Raw genomic sequence first — 14,390 nt, forward strand, 5'->3', positions numbered from 1 at the left:
AGAAGTAAGGCACTATTTGAAGTAAGTGATCCAGGACCAGATCTTGTGAACAATTTAATTTTCTCTCAACGGTTAGTTTTACACTAGCATGATGCTATTATTTCTATTGAGCTACCAGCATAAGTGAAGTGAAAACCAGTTCTGCTACTTCCTGATTACACTTTTGGCCTGATTTCAGCCGGGACAGAGTTAGTTTTTCTTTTTAGCAGGTAGAAGAGCTCTATGTTTTGGATTTAGTATGAGATTTGTTATGAGAAGGATGTTGACAGTGCACTGAAGTTTATAGTTGGTGCTGAGACATCAAGGACCTTTCAGCTTCCTGCGTTTTGCCAGTGTGCAGGAGCACAACAGGCTGGGGGGGAGCAAGGCTGGGACAAAGGGCCCACAACTCTGCTTTTGATTTGAACTTAGATTTATGACTGAGGGCCAAATTGGACAATAGAATATTCCATATCATGCAACCTTATGCCTAGTATATAGATAAGTGTGGACTGGGAAGTTTGGAACTCTCTTCAGGGGTCTCTCTTGGACTCTCAGTCTCTTGAAGTTCTCTCTCTCGCTCTCTTTTCAGGCCTCTCACTTGTCTGGGATTGCAGTGTTGGGACTTACCTGTTTCAGGATTGCTTGCTGGGATGGGACAGGTGTTGGTCACTGGGTGGTGAGCAACAATTGCATTCTGCATCACATATTTGTGTATGTTATTATCATATTATATGTATATTATCATTATTACTTAAATAATAACAACAACAACAATAATAGCTGTTCTTATCTCGACCCAGGAGTCTCCTTCCCTTTTCCCCTTTAATTCTCTTCCCTACTTCCTAGGGGTGGGTGAGGGTGAGAGAGCAGCTGCATGGTGATTAGTTGCTGGCTGGATTAAACTATGACAACTTTAAAATTTATTTCCTTTAATATCTTAACAAATGAAAAGAAAACACTGCAAGTTTTAATTAGATTATATTCCACTGTTTCGTAAGGCATGAATATGCCTGAAATTAGAAGTCAGCAAGAACATTTCACAGTGAACAGCAAAATCTATTTGTGTCCTGAGTGCCTTTGTCACTGTAAATCAGAAATACGAACAGTGAAAGAATACTATCTGACTATTTCTCTGCTTAAAAAAAAATAAATTACTACTCTTCATGATTTGTAATATATTTTTATATATTAGGTACTGCTATGTAAGAACTGCTTTAGTAACTGCCTTGCTGTAATAGGATTTGGAAGATAGAGAACCTCTTCTCAAAGAAGATTTATGACTATCTCCACAGAGTTAGATAGATTTTGAATGCTCACCATAAGAAACAGTTTGATTTCTTCCCTAAACCAATGCACTAGATTACCACAAAACACTTGGTTACATTGATTTTGAACTTATTTTAAAGAAGCACTTATTTGTACTCTGGCTATTGAGTTTCTGAGAGTAGTACAGCAGTGAGAGGATCCAAAGGATATGTCATGAGCACGTGAAATTAGCCTACTTTCTGAAACAACAATTGAAACAGCAATTGAAACAACATACAATAAACAGGGATAATATAGATAAATAGAGATATCTATTTTATCCCTGTTTCTTGCAGGGGGCTTGGACTAGATGACCTTTGAAGGTCCCTTCCAGCCCTAACCATTCTATGATTCTATGATTCTATGATAAGCAGAAATAAATATCAGTAACTAGCACAAATCATGCAAAAGTTGTCCTCTCTATGAAGTATTTTTCATGTAACTGCCATTATAAAAAACAGTTCTCTCAAGCTCAGATTTATTCCTTTGTTCTATGTAGATTTCTATATATTCGAGAGAGGTGATTCTGCCCCTCTGCTCCACGCTGGTGAGACCCCACCTGGTGTACTGTGTCCAGCACAGAAAAGACATGGACCTGTTGGAGCAGATCCAGAGGAGGGCCACGAAGATGATCAGAGGACTGGAGCACCTCTCCTATGAAGACAGGCTGAGAGAGCTGGGATTGTTCAGCCTGGAGAAGAGAATGCTCTGGGAAGACTTCCAGGCTTCTAGCAGCCTTCCACTACTTAAAGAGGGCTTATAAGAAAGCTGGAGAGGGACTTTTTGCAAGGGTATGTAGTGATAGGACAAGGGGCAATGGCTTTAAACTGAAAGAGAGTAGATTTAGACTAGATCTAAGGAAGAAATTTTTTACAATGAGGGTGGTGACACACTGGAACAGGTTGGCCGGAGAGGTGGTAGATGCCTCATCCCTGGAAACATTCAAAGTCAGGATGGACGGGGCTCTGAGCAACCTGATCTAGTTGAAGATGTTCCTGCCCATGGCAGGGTGGTTGGAACTAGATGACCTTTAAAGGTCTCTTTCAACCCAAACCATTCTATGATTCTACTTCTAATGGTTTCCTACTTTGATTCCCACCAGCCCTTCCTACCTTTCTAAAAGTAATTTTTTTTTCCTTGCTGGTTTTTTTTGTGTGTCTGCTTCTGCATCAGAACCAGCTCTTGGAAGGCAAAACCATGTTAATTGGGAAGAAAAGAGGAATTGTCTAAGACAAAGCTCGTGCACGGAGGCGTTGGTATGCTGTGGTTGTACTGAGGCTATGCAGGAAACACCACGCTTACTGGATATGTTCTGCCCACGTGTTCTCAGCTTTGCAGTGAATTCATTGCCTCTGTTCACATCCCCTTTCCTTTCTCTCTACACATTGGATTTATTGCACAAATACAGAACATATTCTGTATCTGAAATGCCCTGGCAATATTGAATTTGCTGTACTCAAAGCCCACAGTGTGTGCTTATGTACTGCTGGCTGGGAGCTATGGACAGAAGTGTGCAAGTTCAGGCAGGGTTGTTTCCAACTGCTGCAGTGCCTTGTAAATCTGGGACTTACTTGCTTGCCACATTGTTTGAAACTGACCCCTTCATCTTTCAAGTTTCCAGTAAGTTCGGTTCTTTAGTTTTGCTTTTAGCAATTCAGGTTGCTAAGTGATGGCAATGCAATTATCCATTGCCCAGGAAGGCTCCGGATAGCTGATACCCTAGTAAATAAGCTCAAAGGAGTTGATATTCCCTGCTTAAAATGTTTAGGAGTAGAAATAATGCCCTATGATGGAAGTTTCTTTTAACGAACAGTTGTGAGAACAGTTTGATAAAGGCTAGAAATATGTTCGATGTTCATGAGTAACAGTTCTTCCTCAGAAATGAGCTTTGATTTCTGAATACAGGGCAGAGAGAAAAAGCAATAAATGGAAGAGATAATTTTGTTTGCTGCTAATAATTTATCAGCTCTAATCAGGGTGAAACCTATCCATTAAAACGTATGCGGAAATGTGATGATAGTGTTAGGAGTGCCTCATTATTCTTAATTCATTTAGTACTCAGTGTAATAGCACTAATCATAATTAACTCCTCTGGTATTAATAGGGTTGTCATACAATACATACAGTATTTGCATGAGAATTCTGCTCTAGATTCTCATTAATTAAAACACTATAAAAATGTCAGCACTTCAATTTGCCTTATGTTAAATACTGTGAGGGGGTTCCAAATTTTTCCCATTAGAATTTATCAAAATACTGCAGCTACACTAATTTTAGCCAGAAATAATAGTTTGTAACCACCTATTTATCAGCTAATTACTTTTTAAAAGTCTTTCATTTTTCAGAGGATTACTGTTGCTACTGGACAGAGGAGGAACAGTAGCTTAATATACCAACGTTGGAGTTTTTATTAGGCTAAATACCCTGTGTTTTCTCAATAGGTTTCTCTGCCAGTCTTCACAAAATGCCCAGCATCAGGGCATAGACAGGCTTGAGTTAAAAGCCGCACCCATGGGAAGGGGATCTCCCTGTGATGCTGTCCGGGGTCTCTCCAGAGGTGTCATGAGGAAGGGGCAGCCCAGCTACGCTGTCTCCAGGTTGGCCCTGAGCACAGGCAGCCAAGTCTTCAGGAGGGTCATGGTCTTGGGTCCCTTACCAAGGTGTTCCTGTTTGGAAATAAAGAGCAAAGGCAATGTATTCATGGCTGTTGTATCAGTGACTTTAGTGCTCTGTGAGATGCCCCTCCGCAGAAAGTTATTCTGAGGTCTCTGGTGGCCGTTTCACTGCCTCCTGCTTTCTCCTAAGCCCATGGCTTACTGTGCTGCTTTAATGAATCCTTTTATGGATTTCAAGTTTATGGAAATCTTTCTTCAGAGCCCAGGCACTGAGAAATTCTTGATTCCCTTGACCTCTGGTAGTAGATTTCAGCCTTTTTTATATCTGAAAATTGATGGCTATGAGATGGAAATGCTGCTGTTCACAAGTTAATGTATACTCTGGATGTGAGCACTAGCAATACAGAGGGGCAACAGTTGTGTGCTTTTTGTGTCCTGACCAGTGTACATTAGGCCTCTGACCAGCTTCGGGCAGCCCACGTAGCTGGCACAAGGTGCTTCTCTGTTGCTCACCAGCCTGGGCTGCGGCTCCAAGGATGTCGTTGCATCTTCTGCAGCCAGGACGAAATGGCCCACCTTTTGTAGGTAGGGTCTAAACCTTAATTAGATAATTACAAGCCAGCTGGGTGATAGCCATACTTCTCAGGAAGCCTTCTGGTCACAGAATGAAGCCCCAATCCTGGATCCCGCTCTCGTACACGAGAGTTTTGCCGTTGAACTAAAGGAAGCAGGTATCACCTGCTGCCTTTGGCTATAACAGAATGAGCCGGGGACACATGGGGTGAAGAGGAGTAAGACCTGTAGCACTTTGATATCTAAAGAGTAAATCCATATTGTGCATTGGCTCATTTGTTACATGCATTGAGCCTTGGCCAACTGGAGGTTTGTCCTGTTATAGGAATCACACAGCTCATGTGATAAGGGATGGTGCTGACACTGCTGCTCTCAGGGAGCCGGCTAAAGGAGATGATGTGATAAGAGGCAACGCTAATATTCCTAAGGTTCAAGCTCTTGTATGCTCTTCAATAAATTCATTGATGTTATTAGCATCAAGGCATTAAAAAATCATTACTTAGATCCTACTTCCTCAGCCTAAATACAACTGTGTCTTAAAAAATCCCAAGGGTTTTCTTTATTGTTTCTCCTCTTCACCTTTTGGTTCTTCAGAGTATGCCATCTCTGCTACCCTAGGATATGAGAGCTGGAGGTCCTCAAGTTATAAGACAAATTGTGCAACAGAAAGTAGACCACCAAATACCCTGTGGCCACACACCAAGCCACTTCATGGCAGGATTATAATAAAAGATTCAGAGTTGGAGATTTAAACCTGATGTGGTAAAGAAGCAGCTGGAGTTTTACCTTGCGTGATGACTTGAGAGACGGGCATACAGTACCTGATTTGAGCTGGTATTATTGATCCAGGAGTCTGTAGCTCTATATAGTACCAGAAGAGTTTCTTCTCTATACTTTCCTAATCTACAGATGTCCTGTGGTGTTGGTTTAATAGATTTGATGCTTTGTGTTATAGAAGCACATAAGTTGAATAAAAGCTTTAGAAGATCTTTGCTTTCAGACTGAGCACTTCAGGATGTGCGAGTCATCACAGGGTTAATTAAAATTCATGTTTTCCTTTTTATTTTCATGCTGCCTCATTTGTATTCAGGGCATGTCCTCAGCAAGTTTATTTTGATAGATTGTTATCCACAATAAATTGAAATACCTTTCACAGTGCTCTCTGTAAGATAAGAAAAAATTACTTGAGTTATATTCCTAAATCCTAGGTGACTATGTCAGTAGATTGATTCGTGCTGTAGGTTTCCACCTTCATTTAAATGTTGCTGAAATGAGTCTGAAGCTTAATAATTTTTATCAGGTCTCTAAGAAAATATTGGAAATTATTAATTGATCATGCATATTAAAATATTTATACTGCAGTAAAATCATCATTCTTATCACTGATACACATTATGGTCCGAAATCCATCTATCAATTCAGCCATTTTCTGTTCTGTTTTGTTTTATTCTCTCACAGGGCAGTTTGTGACATGATTGTGTAATGTCTGTGGTACAGTATAATAGAATGAATACACTTGATGCCAGCGCTATTAAGGTAGCTGTTTATTTGTGTTGACATAGTACCAAAGGGCTGAATAGATGGCAGGTCTCACAACCAGGTCCCAAACTTTGTACAATGATAGGTGAAAGTGGCAGAAATATTATCTGTCGCTTGAACCTGAATTCTTACCTAAAGATGGTAAAACCTGTCTTCCAGCAGTGGGAAAAGCCCTTTAAGGACTGATAGCAATCTGATCTGATTCAGGTCATCTAAGATATGAACTCTCTCCTGGAAGATCCCTTCTCCCTCTGTAGCCTATTAGAGTGCCTAAATATTTGCCTTAATATGGAGGAATTTAAGTGTCTGAGTAAGATGAGATAAGACTGAGCCTACATCTCCAAAACATAACGATAACTTTTAATCAGACTTGTAAACATTTTTAAAGCTTGTGAGAGACAGATCATACCAGCGGATGATGAGCTAGATATGGAGTCAGGTCTGGACCCAGCCCTGTTACTGCCTTGCTGGGTGAACTTTGAACGGTTCTTTGTCAGCTCTTCCTCAAGGAAGTGTATCTTACTGTCTTTGTGCAACACTGAGTGCAGTGGAATTTTAAGCATAGTGAGAGCTTTTGTGCACTGTCATAAAAAATACGGATAATTTCAATTTTAGAATTCCCTTTCTTCACAAAAGAATATTTTGAAGGTGTCTTGGCCGTGTGTGATCTTGTCTGTCTTCCCACTGCAGTGGGAGAGGCAAAGCCATGCTCTTTTTGTGCAGTTCCTTGTCAAAGGAGGAACTTGTAACACATCAGCTGGAGAAAGCTGAAATGCTGGACCAGTTTTGCAAGAATTCTGATAGAAAAAATAATATATTTTGGTATTCTTTCTTCCTGCTATTTTTCCTGGCACCTAGTTCATTTGCGAAAAGTCTGTTTTCTAACTTGGCATAATGCTATTGATTGGCAGAGATGAAGAGGTCTGCTTGCTTATAATTTGTGTCAATGAGGAAAAGCCCTCTGATATCCCATGTTGATCAGGAATTTTCTTATTTTGAGAGAGGGAAATGGGAAACATGAAAGCATGGCTGCATTCAGAAAAGTGACCCTCTGAGTATGATGTATTATTATATTCTATGCTCTAGTGTGTTTTCTGAGTTCCTATTCGCTTAGAACAATTGCTGAGAAAATGAGGTATTGCTGCAGCAGAACTCATACAAAGGTGGAAGGGCAAAAGATGTACTTTGCCTCTTGCAGTGCCAGTACAATTGGAGCCAAGTCCAGAGCTTTTCCCTATTGGTGTTGAGATAAAAAAAAAAAAAAAGTTAACAAAATTTGTTTTCTATTCTTTTTCTCTTGTCTCAGTAATGAAATAAACTTGGCTGCCTGACAGGTCCCTACACTTCTTTTTGAATTCCACAGTGACCAAATCTGTTAAGGAAAACCCTCACAGGGAATTGCATAACAAACTGAGATGCTGTTTTAGAATTTCTTGTCTGATGCTACTTGCGCTTTTGAGGAGCTGCTACCAAGACTGGCAAGCCTGGTTGTCTTTATACATTTTTCCCACTTATAAACTTTATGCAGACTTTATGTACTTTTTAAATTGTGTTTTCAGACCCAAATAAGGATTTATGTTCATGATGGTTTATTTATTTCTGCCTTATCAGCTGATCTGCAGAAGACGTAACCTCTGCCCATCAGCCTTGCTTATATCCTTATGCTGCCGTGGGTACATGAATAAATCTTGCAACAGTTTTTTTCTATTAAAAACTGCTTTGCTCTTGTAGCGTGTCCCATTTATCTATGCACCATTATCAAAACTGTATGTGACTTTTTTTCCTTATTGATTGAAACTATGATGTTGAACTTGGTTTTTGTACCTAACCTAGCAGAGGATTGATTACTTACAGACTTGATACAGGTTACTAGTTGAGAGTCTATCTCCTGTGTTTTGTCAAATTTCAAACTAGCTGAACATGCTTATTTCTTCTGACAGTCTTTTCAGGTAAAAACGTTCTAATGATATGATCTAAGTCTTACGTGCTCTTTTGTTGTCAGATTTAAAGGTATTTGTGTGTCTATTTGCCTGGACACTGCTAAATGCATTTACTTTGCTGAAAATTTCTATGACGAACCAGCTCTTAGTAAAAGTGCAGTGATGCTGGGAGGTACCACTTGAATCTTTCGTAATACAAATGTCAAAAGAAATATAACAATACTATTGAGTATTGTGAGCTTGTTATCTATTTGACTACTTTAGAGAGCTAAAGCTCAGGGCTGAGTTGTCTGTCCTCTCACTACCCTTTATTTTCTGAGATAATCTGATCTTAATGGGAGTGCCAGGACATGTTTCTGCTATACTTCAGCTCATGAGTTAGGCTGCAAATAGATTTGCACCACTGTGTGAGGCACTAATGTGATTCTCCATAATGTTGTCTATAGAGTTGGCCACCCACATCTAACTGTGTGAACAGAACAAGAGATTTGAAGAGGAGCAGAGGAGTGGAGTACTTTTACAAGCAGGGGATCCAAAATCTTGGCTTGCCCAGAAAACGCAAGCTGGGAGGCAATATATGTTAGCAGACATTACAGCTCTTCTCTCCCCTTATTTAATCTCAAAGACACTGTTGGTGCCAACAGAAAGAGAATGTTTCAAACCCTCAAAGCAATGAGTTTCTGAGACATTTTCTTACTGTGTGGGGGAGAAAAAAAAGGAAAATACTTTGAGATGGATGTTAATAAATTTAGCAGCAGAAGGTATTCGGGAACTAGGCTCAGTAACTCTGGAGGTCCTTTCCAGTGCTGTATTTCTGTGGAGAGCTTAATCCTTTTCGGTATAAATCATTCCATACTTGCCACCCCAAGAAATAGGTTACACTGCAATATCTCTTCTTGAGCTCTGAATTTCTTAATCCTCTCCTCAGTCCCATACAGGTAGGTCCTTTTTGCCTAATACTTCACTCACTTTTGTGAGCAAATTGACTGAGAGGAGAAGGAAAGGAGCAAGAGGAATCTGATCTAGCCCCATTTACTTGCCATTCCAACTGCTCAAACTGTTTTGACTTACCATAATGACATGCTATTTTTAAATCCATCTTTATGGATAAAATCGATTTTCACTTAGATTTTTTAGTTCTTGGTAAAATCTGGAATTATGTTCTTTTTAATACTGCTGTCCCTTTCTCTACTTCCCTCTCTTCAGTCCTGAGTACTAAAGTGCAAAAACCCAGAACCCCGATTCCTTAAACTGCACATTGCCGACACAATTAAAGGCTGACCTGACAACTTGGGGATGTTTTGGAAAAAGAATTTGAGAAATAGATGAAGATCTATATCTTCTCGAAACTTGCTGAACTGAAATGTCATTTCTGAAAGGTTTGCTGAGACAGGTTGCATCCTTTAGACAATTACTGGCATTGGCTGCACAGAGAAGTAAATGATTTTGTATAAAAAATGAGGTAATTCACTGTTTTTCCAGAGCAAGAAGACAAAAGGATGGTGTAAGAATTTTGTGCAGTTTCTCATGTGGAAATAAGAGGAAGGGTGTCTTCTCCACAGACCTAGCTCTGTGGGCTAGGGACCACAACCTGGAAGCCTTCACCTGCAAACATTCTCTAGGGAAAATTTGAGAACCTAGATGAAATCCCAGTCATACTGAAATCAGCGAGAAGTTTTGGCACTGACATCAATGAGGCTAAAATTTTATCCCTTTTATTTTACAGTTGTTCTGTGTTCATAAAGTGCAAGGTATGTACTTTTTACTATGGCTGCACATGAAAGCAGGCCTAAAGAGTTATGTATGTACCTATTGAAAAAAGGTGCACAGTTTCTCAGTTAATATGCCACAGGATTTGTTGATGGGATATGAGCTAAAGGAATAAATTAGTAAGAGATTACTGGCACTGGGATACTGCAAATGGAAAAATATGTATAGTTAGGACCAGATGTTAAACTGGAGTTTCAAAATTAATATTCTGTATGTAAGATGGCTATGGAAGCTGAAAGGCTTAAACAAAATGCACATCTTCCAGCGGAGATGAAAAACTCAGGCCTCACCACTGAAAACTGGAAACTCTTCTCTCAGGAAAGGCTTTCTACCTGTGAAATGGAGACAGCGTCATTGCTCTTCTCCTTTCTTTTCTTTATTAGTCTCTTTTGGCCAGACACTATTAGTAATACTGTTATTTATGTAGTCCATGTTATAATGATCTGTTTGTGTGAACTTATAACAGCACCAACAAAAATTCACTGATATTGATCAAGACAGAAGTTCTCTTTAATGTATTTCCCAAAGCAAAATTAAAGTGACTATTTTTGAAGTACAGTAAATCGATCAGATGTTTCTCTGTATCTTACTGTGCTTCATCCAGTATTTTAATGAAAGAATAGGATATTTCTCATCACAGTGCCAAAACCAAAGAATTGAGAGGAGTGAATTGCTGTTGTTATGGGAACAAAGGTCCAGCAGACTGCTTTCGGTTCAATTGTTTTGAAACAGAACGGGTCTTCTTTCACTGAATGCTGCACATATGGGAAACCAGTCTGGACCCAGGATGGCCTATTGCCTGCAACACAGGCTTCCCTAATGACGGTGTTTGTGCCTTTGACGTGCTCTTTGTCATTCGTGCTCGTTCAGTCATTGTTTCTCTAGGATTTCCCTTATTTCCTTTGTTTCTGATTTTCCTTTAATTTCACATCCATTCCTGTCTTTTCTTTCCCTGGTATGGCTTCCAAAATCAGATTTGGTTGAAATGAATGCATGTGCTGTATGTGGACAGATCAGACATCCATCTCTCTCCCTCATGTGTGCATGCACCCAGGCACAGAATGAGAGGAAGTTAGAACTAAAATCCTGATTCTTTACTTGAGAAAATTTACATTATTAAAACTAAAAGACAGACCTCTCACCTGCTTCAGCTGACGGATCCATTATCTTTCCCACATTATCAGTTATAGAGGATAACATAAAACATTTACTAATATAGCAATACCAATACACTAATACTTAAAATACAAACACAAGGGTGCCCATGGAAAACAAAAAAAAAGATCCTTATACAAACTTGTATGCAACTATGTCCTGCCCTAGAGTCAGTCAATTAAATTTTGTTCTGATGATGTAATTCTCATAACTTAATATCTTTGCCTGAAACTGTGATTTCTTTACTCTTTCAGAGGACTTCAGCTCCTTGGCTTGATCATGCTGTTGAATTAATCTATAATATTAAAAGTGCTTGATTTCTGATTATATCAATGTTTGAAAGGTAGTAATGTTAACTTTTCTGTTCCCCATTCACAGCACCTAAATAAAGTGTCCAGAATGACGAAATTGTGTAGCAGTCAGAAGCTCCCAATGGATAATTTTTTTTTGGAAAGGGTAAGAGGCAGTTTCTCTTTAATTGGGACAGCAACGCTCTTTTCCTCAAATGTCAACACCTTACATTGTGAGGAGACCAAAAAAAATGGGGCCACCATACAGTAAATAACTGTGTGTGATATTACAGTTTTACAGAGCAAGAAATACTTTGCTTGTGCTTCACTTGGCTTTTGCTTTATGAGACAATAAAGTCCTCTGGCAAATAAATGCCAGGACCTCAGCCCAAGGGAGTGGTGATGCTTCTCAGAAGACTTTTGCAGGGCTTGTTTATTGCCTCATAAACTCAAAGCCAAATGAAGTTACTATAATGTTACGTTTTGCATATGAATTATGCCTCCCCTGTCCATCTGCAGTTGTGCATACCTGTTACTGCCTGGGTTTCTTTCCCTTCTGTCTGTTCTCCTTTAGATTTCTACCTGCAGATGTTGTGCTCAGTAGGACTGCTAGCCCAAAGCGCATGGGAAATGTCACTATTGTTAACCCTAGGTATTGAAATCATTAGATGCAAACTGAAATCAATGCGTGCTGGATATGTCTTTTGGAATCTGTGCTGATATATTATATCTGGGACATGTTTTTATGTTTTTCACTTGAGCTATTATACTCACAAGTATGCTGTGTGCAAGAAAAAAGAAAAGAAATTGGAGATTCTTAATCAAGTTTTAGGAGTTCAGGCTTCAAATACACTGTGAGAGTTGGTAACATTGAACATGTCTTCTTCATTTCTGACAAGGAAAAATTTCAGCCATAGATGACTACTGAAATGAACATGTGAGCCTTGCTACTAAATTGTCTGTAGGGAAGCTAGAAATCAGGCTGGTGAGCAAGTGAAATGGGCCATCCCATAGCAGATGGATTCTCCCGCATGAATCTTGCAAATCCACATGGAGCTTTCTCCTTGTCACTGCCTACAGAATACTTAAATGCAAGAAACAAGAAAGTAGACACAATCATTTCAGGTGGTCCACAAGTGTGACAAGATGTAATGAGATCATAGGATAATTCAGGCTGGGAGACACTTTAGGGAGGTCTTTAGTCCACTCCTCCACTCACAGTAGGGTCAGACCGGAGTTCTCAGCTGGGTCTGGAAACCCTCCAAGAGTGCAGACTGCACAGCCTTGCTGGGCAGCCTGTTCCATTGCTTAGCTGTTCTCAGGGTGAAAAACTTCTCCTTACGTCTACTCTGAACCTTTCTGCTTTCTATATGTGTCCTTTGTCTGCCAGCCTCCTGCTATACATCTCTGGAAGGAGTCTTGGCTCAATCTTCTTGATAACTGCCTTGTAGATATTGAAAGGCTCCTATTAGAAGATGAAACTGAGAAAAGGGAAATTTAAGCCCATTTCTGTTATTTTTCTTTTTATCAGCAAGGGCTGCAAAGCTCTGAGTCTCATTACTAGATTAATTGTAAACTATTGAGAATATGCCGTAAGAAATAATTCTGCATTGACACCAGAGGGGTGGAGACAATTTCTTGTTATGTCCTTGATATCATATGATCCAATTAATGTTTTAGGGAGTGTGACCTGATGGAATTACATCCTGTGAAGATTAAAAGCACTTTATCCACCCATGCCAGATTAATCCTAAACTTCTTCTGGTCAATAGTCTGCAATTATATTAATGTTATTTATGAAGATTTCATTATGGGGACTCTTACAAACTGTGGAGTATAGACCTTCATGTTCTATTTTGTTAACAAATTTGTTGAGAGGAGATGAAATGCAAATGCTTTCATTTCCTCTGCTACTCAGCTCTCCCTGGTCTGCTTCAATCTTCCACACAGTTAAGTTTAAGATTCAGTGCTAATTTTTTTCATTGATGATGATATATGTTAAATGTGGGAAAAGGGAGGAATCCACTTGTTATTTTACAAAAATTGCAGGTTCATTGGTTTGTTTTATTGCATTTGTGTTGAGATGCTGGTATGGTAACAAAGGGACTCAGTAGCCAGCTAGTTGCCCTGCCTTCTACAGGTGTTTGTATCAGCTGAGCCTGATTGAGCATTAGGTAAAACAGGAGTATGTGCACTGCTTGATGAGTGATAACCTGCATCCTATTGCTCCTTGATTCCCTTTGTTAAGCTTTTAACAAGGCTGCATTTGAAAAACGGTAGAAGATTGCTCTGTGGAGGATGGAGCCCGAGTAGGAGCTTGCTGAGAACACGCGGTCGATCAGCTTACAGAGGCTGTAGGGTTGTGCACCTCGTAGACAGATGGACTTTGGAGAGCCGAAGGCTCGGGCCTTGCTAAGGTGCTTTTGGAGTTTGAGGTGGGGTTGCAGACTGCTGAACGTAAACGTCTGTGTTTTGCATATAAAAAGAGGAACTGCTACTGCGAAGATAGTGAGAAACAGGAGCGTCCCGACGTTGCAACTAATGCCAAAGCTCACCCCGACTGCAGAGGTAACTTCTGCTGTTATGCTGGGTAAGTTGCAAAACATCGTGTGACTGCTGCTGAAGCTCAGCAGGATTAATGGCGATTGAAAATCGTATGCTTGGTCAGCTCTTTAAAGGCGCCAGAATGGAAGCCTGTGAAATGGGCACTGGGAATGTGAATTTGATCATGCTTATGGGAGTCTTAATTCAGCTAAAAGGCCTGATCCCACTCCCACCGGGGCAATGCAAAAATACTTGTTTTGGTGAAGACTAGGGAGTCCTAGATTTCATTCACGAACAGTGTTTCTGGTAGTGAAAACTTAAAAACTTAATCTCTAAGTCATTCTGTGCTATCGTACCATGAAAACTATCCTAAATAGCGCCGGTTGAAAAGTCTCAGGAGCTTACAGCTAAACTCATTGTTCTATGGGGCCCGCTTATGATTTTGTGAATGGCTGAAACTATCTTTGTTTACACTGCTGTTTTTGGCATGCTTCCATTTACTCCGGGTTAATATTTAGATTCTCATGTGTGCGTAGCATAACATTGTAGCTTCTTTTATTGTAAATGTAGTTTATGTTGTTCTTAATTGACTGGGAATTTAAAACATTCTGTGGCTGTTTTGCAAGACTGCTATGGTCAATTATATTTCAACTCCCATTCTTATCCCATGTCAATTA

This window comes from Tauraco erythrolophus, chromosome 2, assembly GCF_009769465.1.
Source record: "Tauraco erythrolophus isolate bTauEry1 chromosome 2, bTauEry1.pri, whole genome shotgun sequence".
Lineage (NCBI taxonomy): Eukaryota > Metazoa > Chordata > Aves > Musophagiformes > Musophagidae > Tauraco > Tauraco erythrolophus.